General features: G+C 43.0%; 1 protein-coding gene across 1 annotated transcript in view; it reads right to left on the bottom strand.

The window, feature by feature from the left end:
* Positions 1-11,110, bottom strand: part of GRK7 (G protein-coupled receptor kinase 7) — a 56,367-nt gene extending 45,257 nt beyond the window's left edge. Inside the window, exon 1 of the mRNA XM_003826524.5 lies at positions 8,774-11,110. The gene's annotated coding sequence lies outside the window, so the exon portion shown is untranslated. The remainder of the gene's footprint in view (positions 1-8,773) is intronic.
* Positions 11,111-15,516: the final 4,406 nt, after the last annotated feature.

Genomic DNA, 15,516 nt, shown 5'->3' with positions numbered 1-15,516 from the left:
AAGCTTATCACTGGGGAAAAACATGCTTTCACTGGTGAACATGTATGCTATGAACTTCTTGAAGGTCTATTTAAAATGAAACATTTTCTTTTTCTTTCTTCTTTCTTTTTTTTCTTTTTTGAGACAGGGTCTCACTCTGTTGCCTAAGCTAGTGTGCAGTGGCTCAATCTCAGCTCACTGCAGCCTCGACCTCCTGGGCTCAAGGGATCCTCCTACCTCAGCCTCCCGATTTGCTGGGACTACAGGTGTGCACCACCACACCTGGCTAATTTTTGTATTTCTAGTGGAGACATGTTGCCCAGGCTGGTCTCAAACTCCTGACCTCATGTAATCCATCTGCTTCGGCTTCTGAAAGTGCTGAGATTACAGGTATGAGCTACCACGCCCAGCTGGAACACTTTCTGTGATTGCTAACAATAGGATCCAGAGATTTTCCCAACTTAATGAAACAGTAATTATAGGTTCAATTAAACAGCAGCATTGAATTCTTATATTAGAAGCAGAGCACACACTTTGCCAAAAGTGCTGGGCACAGTCAGCATCCCTTGCACCAAGTGGGGAAACGTACCAGAAACCTGGGGTTGGAGATGTGCCCCAACAGTTACGAGCACTAAGTCCAGCACTGCTTGGGAAATCTGAATCCTGGCTTTAGCAAGTCCTAGCTGTGTGACTTTCAGCAAGTTACTTAACTTCTCTGAGCCTTAGTTTCATCATTTATAAAACAGGTAATAAATGTTGATTCTTGGGTAAGCTTTGAGAGAATTAAATGCCAAATGCCTGGCACAAAGAAGTGATCAAAAAGTATTAGCTTTTACATCACGACCATCAGGCCGGGCGCGGTGGCTCATGCCCCTGTAATCCCAGCACTTTGGGAGGCCAAGGTGGGCAGATCACGAGGTCAGGAGATCGAGACCATCCTGGCTAACATGGTGAAACCCCGGGAGGTGGAGCTTGCAGTGAGCCGAGATAGTGCCACTGCACTCCAGCCTGGGCGACAGAGCAAGACTCCGTCTCAAAAAAATAATAACAATAAATAATAATAATCATAATAAATCATGACCATCAATCATCAAAATTTAGTCCAAAATTCTGCTTTTCTAATATGCAGATTCGAGGGGAGAAAGGCCTAAGCGATGTAGAAGAAGATGGGTTCCTGTGTCCCATGCACACCTAGTATAGAGCAGCCAATTCAGCATTTGCACATGACCTCGGAAAGCTGTGATGCCCCATGCAGCTAGAAGACAGGGAGGTCAGATTTATTAAATATCATGCAAGATTTCTAACACAGTATTGTAACTCAACAATTTACTATATTCCACCACAAAAAGAAGACTAACCTCTGTCATGTGAAAAGAGGATATATTTCTTTATTTTTATTTTATTTTTTCAACTTTTTTTTTTTTTTTTGAGACAAAGTCTCGCTCTGTTGGCCAGGCTGGAGTGCAGTGGCATGATCTCAGTTCACTGCAACCTTCGCCTCCCAGGTTCAAGCAATTCTCGTACATCAGCCTCCCAAGTAGCTGGGATTACAGGCATATGCCAATGCACCCAGCTAATTTTTGTATTTTTAGTAGAGATGGGGTCTCACCTTTTTGGCTAGGCTGGTCTTGAACTCCTCCTAACCTCAAGTGATCTGCCCGCCTCAGCCTCCCAAAGTGCTGGGATTACAGGCATGAGCCACTGCGCCCAGCCTCAACTTTTATTTTAGATTAAGGGATGTTTCATTTTGAATGAAAAATCATAACTTTTATGATAGTAGAAAGCAATTTAAATATTTTAGTATTTTTAGGACCCATTTTGTAACCTAGAGAAAAGAAAAAAATGCTCTTGCCCAGGTCTTTCATTACCCTTTGCATCATTTAAAGCATTATTAATGGTGTACATGTTCTCAATTTTAAAGTTTTCTCTCTGAAAATACATCCTAAGATTAATTGTTTAAGGAAAATAGTAAAGCTAAGTTTCTAGTAAGAAACTCACCATCCTTTAAAATGCCCAATTCTCTGCATGGTCCAATAGCATATCTATTTGAAGATCAAGAATTAGGAAGTAATATAGTGCAGTGCTATATGGTCTTAGAAACACAGAGAAGCTATTTTGAGCAGTGTAAGTTCTGAAGCAGACTAATACATTAGCATTAAAATACCCAAAGAGGCCAGACACAGTGGCTCACGCCTGTAATCCCAGCACTTTGGGAGGCTAAGGTGGGCGGATCATGAGGTCAGGAGTTTGAGACCAGCCTGGCCAATATGGTGAAACCTCATCTGTACTAAAAATACAAAAATTAGCTGCGCATGGTGGTGCATGCCTGTAATCCCAGATACTTGGGAGGCTGAGGCAGGAGAATTGCTTGAACCTGGGAGGTGGAGGTTGCAGTGAGCTGAGATAGTCCCACTGCACTCTACCCTGGGTGACAGCAAGATTCTGTCTCAGGAAAAATAAATAAATTAATTAAATAAAATAAAACAAAATACCCAAAGAACCCAGGTTGTTCTTTAGCTTCAAGTTGTTGATTGTTCAACAACTTTTGTTGTTGTTTAAAAATAGATTTACGGGTTGGGTGCAGTGGCTCACACCTGTAATCCCAGCACTTTTGGGAGGCTGAGACGGGTGGATCACCTGAGGTCAGGAGTTTGAGACCAGCCTGACCAATATGGTGAAACCCTGTGTCTACTAAAAGTACAAAAATTAGCCGGGCATGGTGGTGGGTGCCTGTAATCCCAGCTACTTGGGAGGCTGAGACAGAAGAATTGCTTGAACCCAGGAGGCAGAGGTTACAGTGAGCCTAGATTGCGCCACTGCTCTCCAGCCTGGGTGACAAAGCAACACTCAGTCTCAAAAAAAAAAAAAAATAGATTTGGGGGGTACAAGCACAGTTTTGTTATATGGCTATATTACATAATGATGAAGTCTAGGCGTTTAGTATAGCCATCACTTGAATAATGTACATTGTACACATTAAGTAATTGGTTATCCCTTACCCCTGCTCCCACCTTCTTACCCTCCCATCCTTCCCAGACTTTAGTGTTTATTATTCTACTCTCTAAGTAATTTCTCATCCCTTACCCCTGCTGCCACCTTCTTACCCTCCCATCCTTCCTAGACTTTAGTGTTTATTATTCTACTCTCTAAGTACATATGTACACATTATTTAGTTACTGATTATTGAGAGAGTACATGCTGTATTTGACTTTCTCTTTCTGAGATGTTTCACTTAGATAATAATGGCCTCCAGTTCCATCCACATTGATGAAAAAGACATGATTCCATTCTTTTTTATGGCTGAGTAGTATTCCATGTATGGATATGTGCACACACACATACATTTTCTTTACCCAGTCACCCATTTGTGAATACTTAGGTTGATTCCATATCTTTGCTATTGTGAATAGTGCTGTGATAAACATATGTGTGCAGTTATCTTTTTAATATAATGATTTCTTTTCCTTTGAGGAGATACCCAATAGTGGGATTGCTGGACCAAATGGCAGTTCTCCATACTGGTTTTGACTTTTTCTTTTTTTTTTTTTTTTTGAGACTGGGTCTCACTCAGTCACCCAGGCTGGAGTGCAGTGGTGTGATCACGGCTTAGTGCAGCCAGCCTTGACCCCTTTGGTTTCAAGTGATCCTCCCACCTCAGCCTCCCAAAGTGCTGAGATTACAGGTGTGAGCACCATGCCTGGTCTCCATACTGTTTTCCATATAGTTTGTACTAATTTACATTCTCCTCAAAAGTGTATAAGCATTCCCTTTCTCAACATCCTCACCAACGTTTGTTGGTTTTTGACTTTTTAACAGTAGCTGTTCTGACTGGTGTGAGGTGGTATCTCATTCTGTAATCTGCATTTCTCTGATCATTAGTGGTGATGAGTATTTTTTATATGCTTGTTGGCCATTTATATGTCTTCTTGTGGCAACGTCTGATTTGAATCCTTCCACAGCAAAGGTGTCCTTTTTTTTTCTTTTTTCTTTCAGTAAAAGCCCTCTACTGGGAAGTATAGCAAAAGGGTCTTTACCCTCCCAGCAACAGCTGGCCCCACTTTTAATAATTTGAAGTAATCAAAAATACCTTGTTGGCCAGGTGTGGTGGCTCACTAGGTGGCTCCTAGTTGAAATCTAGCACTTACTTTTTTCTGGTCTGTTTCCTTCATGTACAGTCATAGTTTAGATTAGGTAAACACTAAGGTAACACACATTTTATAAACTCTGTGATTATTGGATAATTGGAGTTAATAGGAAAGTGAGTGGTTTTCAACTGATATTTCCTGAGAGCTGGAAAATGAATTGTTCCCTCCTCTATGTGCCCCTTGGATTTGATACCTACCTCGAGAACAGCCTTTAACCATGCTGTAATTCCAGCACTTTGGGAGGCCAAGGCAGGCAGATCACTTGAGATCAGCCTGGCCAACGTGGTGAAACCCCGTCTTTACTAAAAATACAAAAATTAGCTGGGCATGGTAGCGGGCGGTTGTAATCCCAGCTACTTGGGAGGCTGAGGCAGGAGAATGGCTTGAACCCAGGAGGCAGAGGTTGCAGTGGGCCGAGATTGCGCCACTGCACTCCAGCCTGGGCGACAGGGCAAGGCTCTGTCTCAAAACAAACAAACAAACAAAACCTTGTTGGTTTTTCAAAAATACTTTGTGATAATTCATTATGGCAGCCACAGGAGAGTAATACAGGGGCTGTCTGGTAGGAGCTGGGACTGCAGGAGAGGCTGTCACGTGGGAGCTGAAAGATCGGAGATGCAGCCACTCCCAGAGGTCACACACGAGGCCGAGTGAGATGGGGAGAGATGCCCTGGTGTCTTTCCTCATTAGCAGAGCCTGGCCAGAAGCCAGAGGGCAAGGGAGGCTGGGAAATGTCACTTGCAGAGCTTGCATGGGGTGAGTCCCTGGAGATACAGATCAGAGAAGGCCAAAGTCAGAGAAAGTGTCTGAGAACAAACAGGATGATGACCAACTCCTGTACCATTATCAGTTAAGCCATCCTTTTAAGGATTTGACCTCTCTCTTAGGAACAATGGGAGACCACTAGAGTGTTTAGCCATACGATGTGGATATATTTGTGTTTCAAAGACACCGCTGGCTGCTGCTTTATGAATAGAGTGGGTGCAGGAAGCCCAGATGAGAGGTTACTGCAGCAGCCTGGTGAGTCATGATGCTGGCTGTCAAGATGGAACAAAGCAGAAGGAATCTTAAGCTATTCAGAAGGCAAAATGGTCAGGAGTTGATGATTATGGAGGGTGAGGTAGAAGGAGATGAAGGGGTGAATCCAGGCTTAGGAGAGCTGGAGGATGGTTATGTCATTCACCAAGACAGGGAAAACCTGGAAGAAGGTGTTCAGTTTGGAACATGCAGAATTTGGGGTGCCTGGGAGATGTCCCAGTGGTGATGTTAGGTGGGCAGTGGGATAGAAGGGTCTGGAGTTCAGAGGAGAGGTCTGGAGGGAAAGGCATGTTTGGGAGCCATAGGGGAGTAGGTGATAATTGATGTAGGCAGTGAAGAACCCACCTGGGGAGAGAGAAGGGAGTGAGACTGGAAGAGGGACAAGGACTGAGCCTTGAGGTCATTCAACATTTATCATTCAGAGGATGAGCCTGTAAGGGAGGCTGAGAAGGAATGAGAAGGGAAGCTGGAGAGAAGCAGGAAAGTGTGGTGCCACAAAAGCCAAGTAGAGAGTGGCCAACTGCATCGAATGCTGCTGAGAGGCTGAGATGATGAGGAGAAAGAAAGGAGGATGGATGGAAACCACTGGCTCCTGGAGTAGGACTCTCAGCCTGACTAGAGAGGATTGAGGAGGGAAGGAAGATGGAGAAGTGAAGGTTGCAGCCACAGAACTTTGGCCATGAAAAGGGAGAGACATATGATAGGGAGCTGGAGGGGTTGCGAGAGATGGGAGAAAAAATTAATGGTAGTGTCTTGTGCTTGTTAAAAGCTGACAAGGACCAGGGGCGGTGGCTCATGCCTGTAATCCTAGCATTTTGGGAGGCCAAGGCGGGTGGATCACCTGAGGTCAGGAGTTCGAGACCAGCCCGGCCAACATGGTGAAACCCCATCTCTACTAAAAATACAAAAAAATTAGCCAGATGTGGTGGCGGGTGCCTGTAATCCCAGCTACCTGGAGGCTGGAGAATCACTGGAACCCCAGAGGCGGAGGCTGAGGCGGAGTCTGCAGTGAGCCAAGATTGCACCACTGCACTCCTGGGGAAGAGAGCGAGACTCCGTCTCTAAAAAAAAAAAAAGGCTGACAGGAAGGATCCAGGTTAGAGGGCGAGGTTAAAATATAAGGGGAAGGATTGGCCTTAGGACGAAGGGCAGCTCTCCAGATAGCACAGGAGTGTGGGTCTGTTGCAAGGGGTCTATGTGTGGTGGCCCCATTTACCATGATAACCGTGACACAGTGTGGTTAGAGGCCGCTCCACAGGTAGGCACCAAATCCAAGGGGAACATAGAGGAAGGAACAATTCATTTTCTAACTTTCAGGAAATGTCAGTTGAAAACCACTCACTTTCCTATTAACTCCAATTATCCAATAATCACAGAGTTAAATAGAATGCATGTTATCATAGTGTGTACCTAGTCTAAGCTCTTCCTGTACATGAAGAAAACAGACCAGAAAAAACTTAAATGCTGGGTTTAGACTAGGAACTTAGGGTCTCATAGTCCATTCCAGGGTACTTTTCACTTAGCATTGTCCCTGTGGCATAGAGAAGCGTGGGGGTAAAAGAATCTAGTGTGACACACAAAGGAGAAAGCTGAGATATTTACAAATGATTCTTGTCCTCTGTTTCCCTTTAAAATAGCAGACTTTTCTGCTGGGCATGGTGGCTCACGCCTGTAATCCCAGTACTTTGGGAGGCCAAGGTGGATGGATCGCTTGAGGTCAGGAGTTTGAGACTAGTCTGGGCAACACAGCAAAACCCCGTCTCTACTAAAAATACAAAAAAAATCTGGGCATGGTGGCACATGCCTATAGTCCCAGCTAATCAGGAGGCTGAGGTAGGAGGATTGGTTGAGCTGGGGGCTGGAGGCTGGAGTGGGCTGAGATCACGCTACTGCACTCCAGCCTGGGTGACAGTGCGAAGGAGACCCTGTCTCAAAAAAAAAACCAAAAAACGAAACACAAAACCAACAGATTTTTAGTTATAAGGCTTGCATGGTATCATAGTATAAAACCAAGCATTCAGTTCAGCTCTGTTCCAATTGATAATGAAACAATCATTGTGTATCTGAAAGAGAAATCTTTTTATCAACAGGAAGCCTGACCTTCCTTACATGTCATACCAAGAATAGATGGTGAAAATTTTTGCTTTTGAGGCTACTTAAGATAGGAGAAGTTGCACATGCTTTAACAGGGGTGAAAGAATCTGTATGCTTGCTTAAAACTCCTCATTTCTATAATAAATTAAGTTCATAAATATTGAATCTTAGGCTATAATCTGGCATAACATAAACATCTTCCTCTCTAAACAAGACTCTAATTGTTTTAATAATGACTGCATTCTCATAACAGAGGATATTCTTCTTAAACAAGGAGTCACAGTAGCTAAGAGAGAAAATGAAGTAATTGGTATATCTGAAGGAAATAGAAAATACTTCCTGATAGAGATTCCATTTGGAAATGAATCATGGCAGATATGCAAATGAACTGTATGTGTTCACACAATAAGATTTAAAAAATCTGCTAAGCAACTCTCTGGAAAGTACGAGATTTTATTAGAAGACATAGATTATTAGAGAAGACCAAACAATACAATGTTAGCAAAAAAAAGCAAAAGAAATTCCACAAAACATAGATTTGATATGTGGGGAATATGTGGGAATTATTTGAAAAAAAGTGTTACGGTTATAATAATGAATGAAACAAGGGGATAAAAGTCAAAGTTATTTTTAGTAGGACATAAAAGACTTTGTATTCTGGAATGAAGAAGTACTAAGTATTTATTAGAAATTTCGGTGAGTCTGCTTTAAAGACTTTTTTTTTTCACATTTGGTGGCGAATAAAAGTAATCAAGAGTGGAGAGAATAAGGAAGTTATAAGAAAAAACTGGCTAGGTGCGTTGGCTCACGCCTGTAATCCCAACACTTTGGGAGGCCGAGGCGGGTGGATCACGAGGTCAGGACATCGAGACCATCCTGGCTAACACGGTGAAACCCTATCTCTACTAAAAACACAAAAAACTAGCTGGGCGTGGTGGCGGGTGCCTGTAGTCCCAGCTACTCGGGAGGCTGAGGCAGGAGAATGGTGTGAACCCGTGAGGCAGAGCTTGCTGTGAGCTGAGATCGCGCCACTGCACTCCAGCCTGGGCGACAGAGTGAGACTCCATCTCAAAAAAAAAAAGAAAAAATTAAGTTAAGCGTGTAGACCCCAGTTAAATGTCCACTGGTGGGGTAGAGGGAGTTATGTTAAAGAATACTTTAAAATATTTAAACACCCCAACTTTGATAAACAATAGTAACATTAGAGTCATTTGCAACTGAGATGAAAGTCTTATTTCCATATACAGTGTGGGCCTGACCCTTGATATACGCTATGGTAAAGAAAATGGAACACCAGATTCAGCTGGTGACACTTAAACACCTCTTACCTGATAGCACATTGCAAGTAAAGACTTTGATGTATAAAAGAGAATTCGTAAGTAGTACTGAGTACTAAGTCATATTAACTAAAATCCACACAAAGCTCTGGCCTATGTTTCATTTGTCTATTCATTCTATGCACTTATCCCACAAATATACAGATTTGCTTTGATTGGGCAGCTCTTTGCTGGTCTCACCTGGGCTCACTCTTATGGTTGCATTCAGCTGGGGGATCGGTGGGTGGCTGAGCTCAGCTGGGAGAGCTGGGGTGGTTGAGCCTCTCTGCAGTGTTTCCTCCTGGGCTTCCTCAAAGCATGATGGCCTCAGAGCAGTTTTCCAAAAGGGTGAAGGCAGAAGCTGCAAGATCTCTTCAGTTCCAGGCTCTGGAGCTGATACACCGTTAACTTCTGCCACATTCTTTCTACTGGTCACAAGCCTAGCCCAGGTTGATAGGAGTAGCTGTAAAATACTGTGGCCATGTTTTCCAACCCACCACAGATGGTGGTAAGTGCTGTGAAGAAAAATCAAGCAGGGAAGGAGAAGGGAAGTGCTGAGATACACCAGGGAGAAGGCTTCACTTTTAAATAGGGTGGTCAGGCAAGACTGAATTGAGAAAATGATGAGAGTCAAGACCTCCTGAAGGTAAGGGCGTGAGCCATGTGACTGCCTGAGGGTAGAGCACTTCAGGGAGAAGGAACAGCTGGCTCAAATCCTGGTGAGCTTGAGAAACAGCAAGAAGGTCAGTGTGGGTGGCCCAGAGTGAGGGGCCCGCAGCAGGAAATGTCCTCAGAGAGGAAACAGAGCAGACCAGTGAGGCAGTACTGATCACTGCAAGAACTTAGGTTTTCCTTCTGAGTGAGATGGAAAGCCACTGGAAGTTTTCAACAATCAGATGGACATTTTAACAGGATCACAGACAGAAGGGGGCAAGGGTTAAAACAGAAAAACCAGTCTGGAGGCTGCTGCAGTAACCCTGGTGAGAAATCAGGGGAGGGGGAAGATAGTTTGCTTATGGATGGATTGTGGGTGTGACAGAAAAGGAGCAAGGGTGATTCCAAGGTTTTGGTCCTGAGTAACTGGAAGGATGAATTTCTCGTAAACAGGGTGGGAAATCCTCTGGAGGAGCAGGGTGTGGGGAAGATCAAGAGCTCAGTCTTGTACCTGTTAAATTTGACCTGCCGGGGAGACAGCCAAATGGAGGTCTTGAGTAGTCTACAAGATCTATGGGTCTGGAACCCACAAGAGAGGGCTGGGCTGGAGATACTCACTGGGAGTCACCCCAGATATAAATGGCCTTTAGAGCCACAGGACTGGGTGTGATCACTCTGGGGTGAGGGCAGAGAAATCTAAGGACTGAGCCCTAGAGTTTGAGGAGGTGAGGGCAGTGGGGTATTAGGAGAGACAGAATGTGGATCCTGGATATCAAGGGAAGAAAGAGTGTCAAGGAGAAAACAGTGATTACTATGGCAAATGCTGCTGAGAGGTCAGTGGGATAAGGACTGAGAATTGGTCAGTGAATTTAACAACTTGGAGGTCACACAGATGCTTGACAAGAGCAGTTTCTACGAAGTAGTGGGATGAAAACCTTATGAGAGTCAGTTCAACAGAGAATCAATGAATTGGAGGCAGCTAGTGTAAGCTACTCTTGAGGAGTCTTGCTTAAGGGTGTGACCACTGGAGTGAGTGGCAGTCAAGGCAGGGGTGGAGCGCACATCACTGGAGGAGATGAGATCAGGGGATGAAGAGGCCAGGGTATGAGAAGCATCAGCCATGTGGGTATTGAAATCACCAAGAATTATCAAGAGTAGTGATGGAGAGCTGGGAGCTAGCAACTCAGGGAGTGATTTGTGGGGCTGCAAGAAGACACAGTGACTGCTGGAGTCCAGTCACATGAGATTCAAAGCTGGGTGTTTTTAGGGAAGGAAGGAGAGCAGCAATGAAGAGAAATGAAGACGTCTTGCATGTTGCCAGGTCCAGTTGGATGAGGGGAGCAGAAGTGTTGCAGAAGAAACAGTGTCCTTGGGGGAGAACCAGGTTTTAGGGAAAACAAAATGGAGGGAATTTGTAGGGAAGGGAAGAGGATGGAGGAAATTTTGTTGGTGTAAATATTGGAGGGCACAGAGGACAAGTTTCGGAAGTCAGGAAGGGGTGGGAGTTGCAGGAATAAAAGGGAATGTAAAGAACTACTTGGAATTAGAGTTAGGAGAATGTGAGTTGAGCTGGAAAACCGGGTTTCTTGTGTTGAGGTGTCTAACTAGGATAAAGGGCAGGATGAGATTGCTGGACTCAAAGCAGATGGTGGTGGACAGTGTTGGGGGCAGGGAGGGGTGCTGGCCTTGCCACGCACAGTGGATCTGGATCCGGGATCCTGCAGCTTCCACTGGGCTACTGCTAAGTTGAAGGAAGTCTTAGGCACAGCACTGGGGCCCTGGTCCCTCATCTGTGAAGGTGGAGCTGGCAGAGGGTTGGGCTGATCTGAGGCCCCCCCAGACTTTGCTGGGTTAGTTAGTGGGTTTGAGAGCTAAGGGTGGAAGCTACAGCAAGAACTTTGAAAGTTGCTCCTTTCACTTTGCATTCACCTTAAGGACCTAACAGCAGGGAATGGTGAAGTTGGGAGGACTCCAGAGCTTCTATGCTTTATTAGGGTGTCTTATGCCCTCACAAAACTTCAGTTCTGGGCTGTTGTTTGACCGAAACACAGCACTATGGCTTCAGGGTCATCAACGGCTATTTGAAGCATGAGGTATGGGAAGAATCCAAGCCCATATTTTTCATCCTTAAGAAGATCTAAGCGTATTGTCAGAAAAGTGAGAGTTCAGAGTTCAGTGAGGAATTTCAGGCTACACTAAAATTTTCATCTTGTAATTGGGGGTAGCTCCAAGATTTTGCACATTTAAAACCCTGAAAAATATTCTAGAAGAGAGATGGAATTAATAAAACATTTTCCCTTAAAAAAATCACTTCTTCCATTACTTTTTTCTTCTGAGTTTTGAGAAACTTCTTGAAAGTGTGGCCGTTCTAATGAACTCAAAGGAGCTTTCTCAGGTTACCTCCACAGGGGACCAGAACAAGATGAGAAAAACAATTATTTTGATTTGAATGATTTCTTGAAGAGTTGAACAATAAGACAAATGGAACACCATTAATGCATTTTCTTTTATTTTCCATTTAGTAGCAAATGTAAAAGGGTGTTGGTTATGGTCTTCAATAATAATAGCCATCTCTTTCTTTTTTAAAAAAAATTCAGGTTTTACATAGAGTAAAATGTATACATCCTACATGTGCAGTTAATGAGTTTTGTAAAATGTATACTTTCAGGTAATCATCACTCAGATCAAGAGAGGGAACATTTCCCTCACTGCTGAAAGTTTCCCATGCCCTTTTCCAGTCAATACCCCTCGCTGAGAGACAATCATTCTGATTTTGATCCCTATAGATTTTACCTGTTCTCAAACTTCATGACAGCAGAATCATACGCTAAGTAGTCTTCTGTGCCTGAATTCTTTTGCTCAACATAATCTAAAGATTATAAAGATTCAGCCATGCTGTCGCCTGCATCAGTTTTCCCCCCCCCACCCCCCCCTTTTTATTTCGAGATGGAGTCTTACTCTGTCGCCCAGGCTGGAGTGCAGTAGCACGATCTCAGCTCACTGCAACCTCCACCTCCTGGGTTCAAGCGATTCTCTTGCCTTAGCCTCCTGAGTAGCTAGGATCACAGGCATGCACCACACCTGGCTAATTTTTGTATTTTTAGTACAGACGAGGTTTTACCATGTTAGCTGGGCTGGTCTTGAACTCCTGACCTCAAGTGATCTGCTCACCTCGGCCTCGCAAAGTGCTTGGGATTACAGGTGTGAGCCACTGTGCTTGCCATCTTTTTTCTTTTTTTTAAACTGCTGAGTAGTGTTCCATTCTATGAATATATCATTATTCTGTTGATGAACATTTGGGTTGTTTCCAGGTTGGGGATATTATTATAAATATGAACATTTTAAAAAGCAGCTTTGAATATTGTTTTGTAAGTCTTTTTGTGGATGCATATTTTCATTTTTCTTGAGCAAATACCTTAGATGATAGGGTAGAAGAGATCATAGGGTAAGTATATATTTAACTTTTAAAAATAACTGCCTGTTTTCCAAAGTGGTTATTCCATATTTCATTCCTGCCAGCAATGAATGAAAGAGTTCCAATTCCTCTACATCTTCATCAAGACTTAGTGTTATCAGTCTTTTTAATTTGAGCTATTCTAGGGTGGTATATAGTGGTGTTTCATTGTGATTTTAATTTGATTTTCTGATGAGGCATAATGGGCACATTTTCAGGTGCCAACTGACTATTTAGACTTCTTCTTTTGTGAAACATCTTTTCAATTCTTTTGCCCAATATCCAGCTCTTTAATAAATCTTGTTGAGGATATGGCCCTCTCAGGCAGTATTCTGCTGACCGACCACATTCTTTAATAGAGAAGCTAAATGTTGTAGAGGCATTGAGGCAGCAGTCATAGAAATAAAATTGCTGGGTAAGAGCATTAGATTCATTCATTCATTCATTCATTTTTAGAGATGGGGACAGGGTCTCCCTATGTTGCCCAGGCTTGTCTCAAACTCCTGGCCTCAAGTGATCCTTCTACCAGAGCCTCCTGAGTAGCTAGGATTATAGGTGTAAGCCACCACACCTGGCTAAGAACATTGGATTTAGAGCTTTCCAAACAGTTTAAATTTGTCAGGACAAGTATAGAAGCAACCCTTTTATTTGTAAAAGCCACCACATGCTATTTCTATTCAGAGTTTCAAAATACAGAGAACAGGTACTCTCTAGAACCTTGGCATAAAATTCGAGATTGGAAAATACCTGAAAGTGGTGTTACAGCTTATGTAACATCATATTTTTTCCATACGTAGTTATATTTTGAGATGTATACTTTTATTTAAGGACTATCCAAATTTGTGTCATAAAGGATATGTCCATTTAAAAGCCCATTAAAAAAAACTTTGCAAGTTGGCATATTAAAAAATATAAACATGAAGATGTCATATCAGAGATAAAATAATCTCTAAGATTCCAATTCTAAGAGGCTCTGAAAAGAAATAGTATATGTAGCAGCAACTACCCAAGTATCAGCAATTGTTAATTGTTAATATCAATTGTGGCTGATAATCTATGTTGAGTCATTCAACATCCATTCCCAATTGTTCTTTTCCTTTTCTTCTGTGAAAGCTGGAAAACCAAAAGCTTCATCTCTGATTTTTCCCATGTGACATAATTCTGGCCAGTGAACTACAGACTAAAGACACCGGGGAGGCATGCACCTGTAATCCCAGTTATTCAGGAGGCTGAGGCACAAGAATCGCTTGAACCCAGGAGGTAGAGGTGGAGGTTGCAGTGAGCAGAGATTGCACCACTGCACTCCTGCCTGGGTGACAGAGTGAGACCCTGTCTCAAAAAAAAAAAAAAAAAAAAGACACTGGTGAGGGGAGCCCTTCACCGAGTACAAGTCAATGTCTTGCTAAAGAAAAAAAAAATCCTTTTTCCCAAGAACATAAATATGAGGCCTGTCTGAAAATACAGCATTCATCTTGGGAACATGAGAGAATGAGCCATCACTCTGACATGCTCAAGAGCAGACAGCAGAAAGCCTAGTTTCTGATGGCACCCCTGACCTGCTGTACCAGCCCTGGACTTCCTACCCCTGGACTTCTTATTGTGCGGGACAGTGACACCCCTATCTGTTTAAGCAGCAGCAGTTTTCTGATATTTGTTGCCAAGTGTATTGCCAGCTGATTCACTAGTGTTTGAAAGAAGATACCATACTAAACACAAAATTAACTGCTTATATTATGCACCATTATCTCTTTATTAAACCTGGCTTTATCAAAGACATAATTGATTTTTCAAGGAACCCCAGTATTGAGACATCATTATACTTCTGCATGAGCAGAAGGGCTTAACACTTTGACCACATTATCTGTTCTTGGAACCAAATTTGAAACTATTGATAAATGTTAGTAATAATCTGCTCCAATATTGTTTTAGCATTTATGAAAACTGTACCAATTATGTTAATATACTATTTTTTACCAATGATATCTTCATATGCTCTTAGTGTTTTAAAACAAACATAAATTCCCTTTTTAGCATATGAACATTTGCATTTAGATCAGATATGACAGCAGTATAATAAAACAGGGGTCCCCAATGCCTGGGCCATGGACTAGTACCAGTCCCTGGCCTGTTAGGAACTGGGCTGCACAGCAGGAGGGGAGCAGCGAGCAAGCAGTACTGCCTGAGCTCTGCCTCCTGTCAGGTCAGCAGCAGCATGAGATTCTCATGGGAGCGCCAACCCTATTGTGAACTGTGCATGTGAGGGATCTAGGTTGGGCGCTCCTTCTGAGAATCTAACTAATGCCTGAGGATCTGAGGTGGAACAGTTTCATCCCAAAACCATCTTCCACCCCACTGTGGAAAAATTGTCTTCCATGAAATCTGTCCCTGGTGCCAAAAAAATTGGGGAACCACTGTACTAAAACACCATAAAATTGTATAGAACACCACGAAATGGTTTGGCCAATAGTTGAAAACAGAATATACAGCTCTAAAATATCTCTATAAATGAAGTTTGTTTGTAGCTTTACAGAACTAAAAACCAAACTTTAAAAAAGCAATTTTGGAGGAAAATAGGTTCAGAGAAGGTTATTTTACTGAGACAGTGTTAAGCAAGTAGTGAAGAATGTGGATTCCAGAGCCAGACTGCCTGCATTCGGACCATTTTCCTTCCACCAGTGTCATCTTAGGCAGGTATTAGTCAGCTTGGGCTGCCAAACAAAATGCCATAGACTGGGTTTTGTGGCTGAAACAACAGAAATGTATTTTCTCACAATTTGGGAGGCTGGCAAGTCTAACATCAAGGTGCCAGCAGGGTTGATGGCTGGGGAGTGCTCTC

The sequence above is a fragment of the Pan paniscus genome, chromosome 2 (assembly GCF_029289425.2).
Source record: "Pan paniscus chromosome 2, NHGRI_mPanPan1-v2.0_pri, whole genome shotgun sequence".
In the NCBI taxonomy this organism is placed as follows: Eukaryota; Metazoa; Chordata; class Mammalia; order Primates; family Hominidae; genus Pan; species Pan paniscus.
This window is presented reverse-complemented; position numbering and strand designations above follow the sequence as displayed.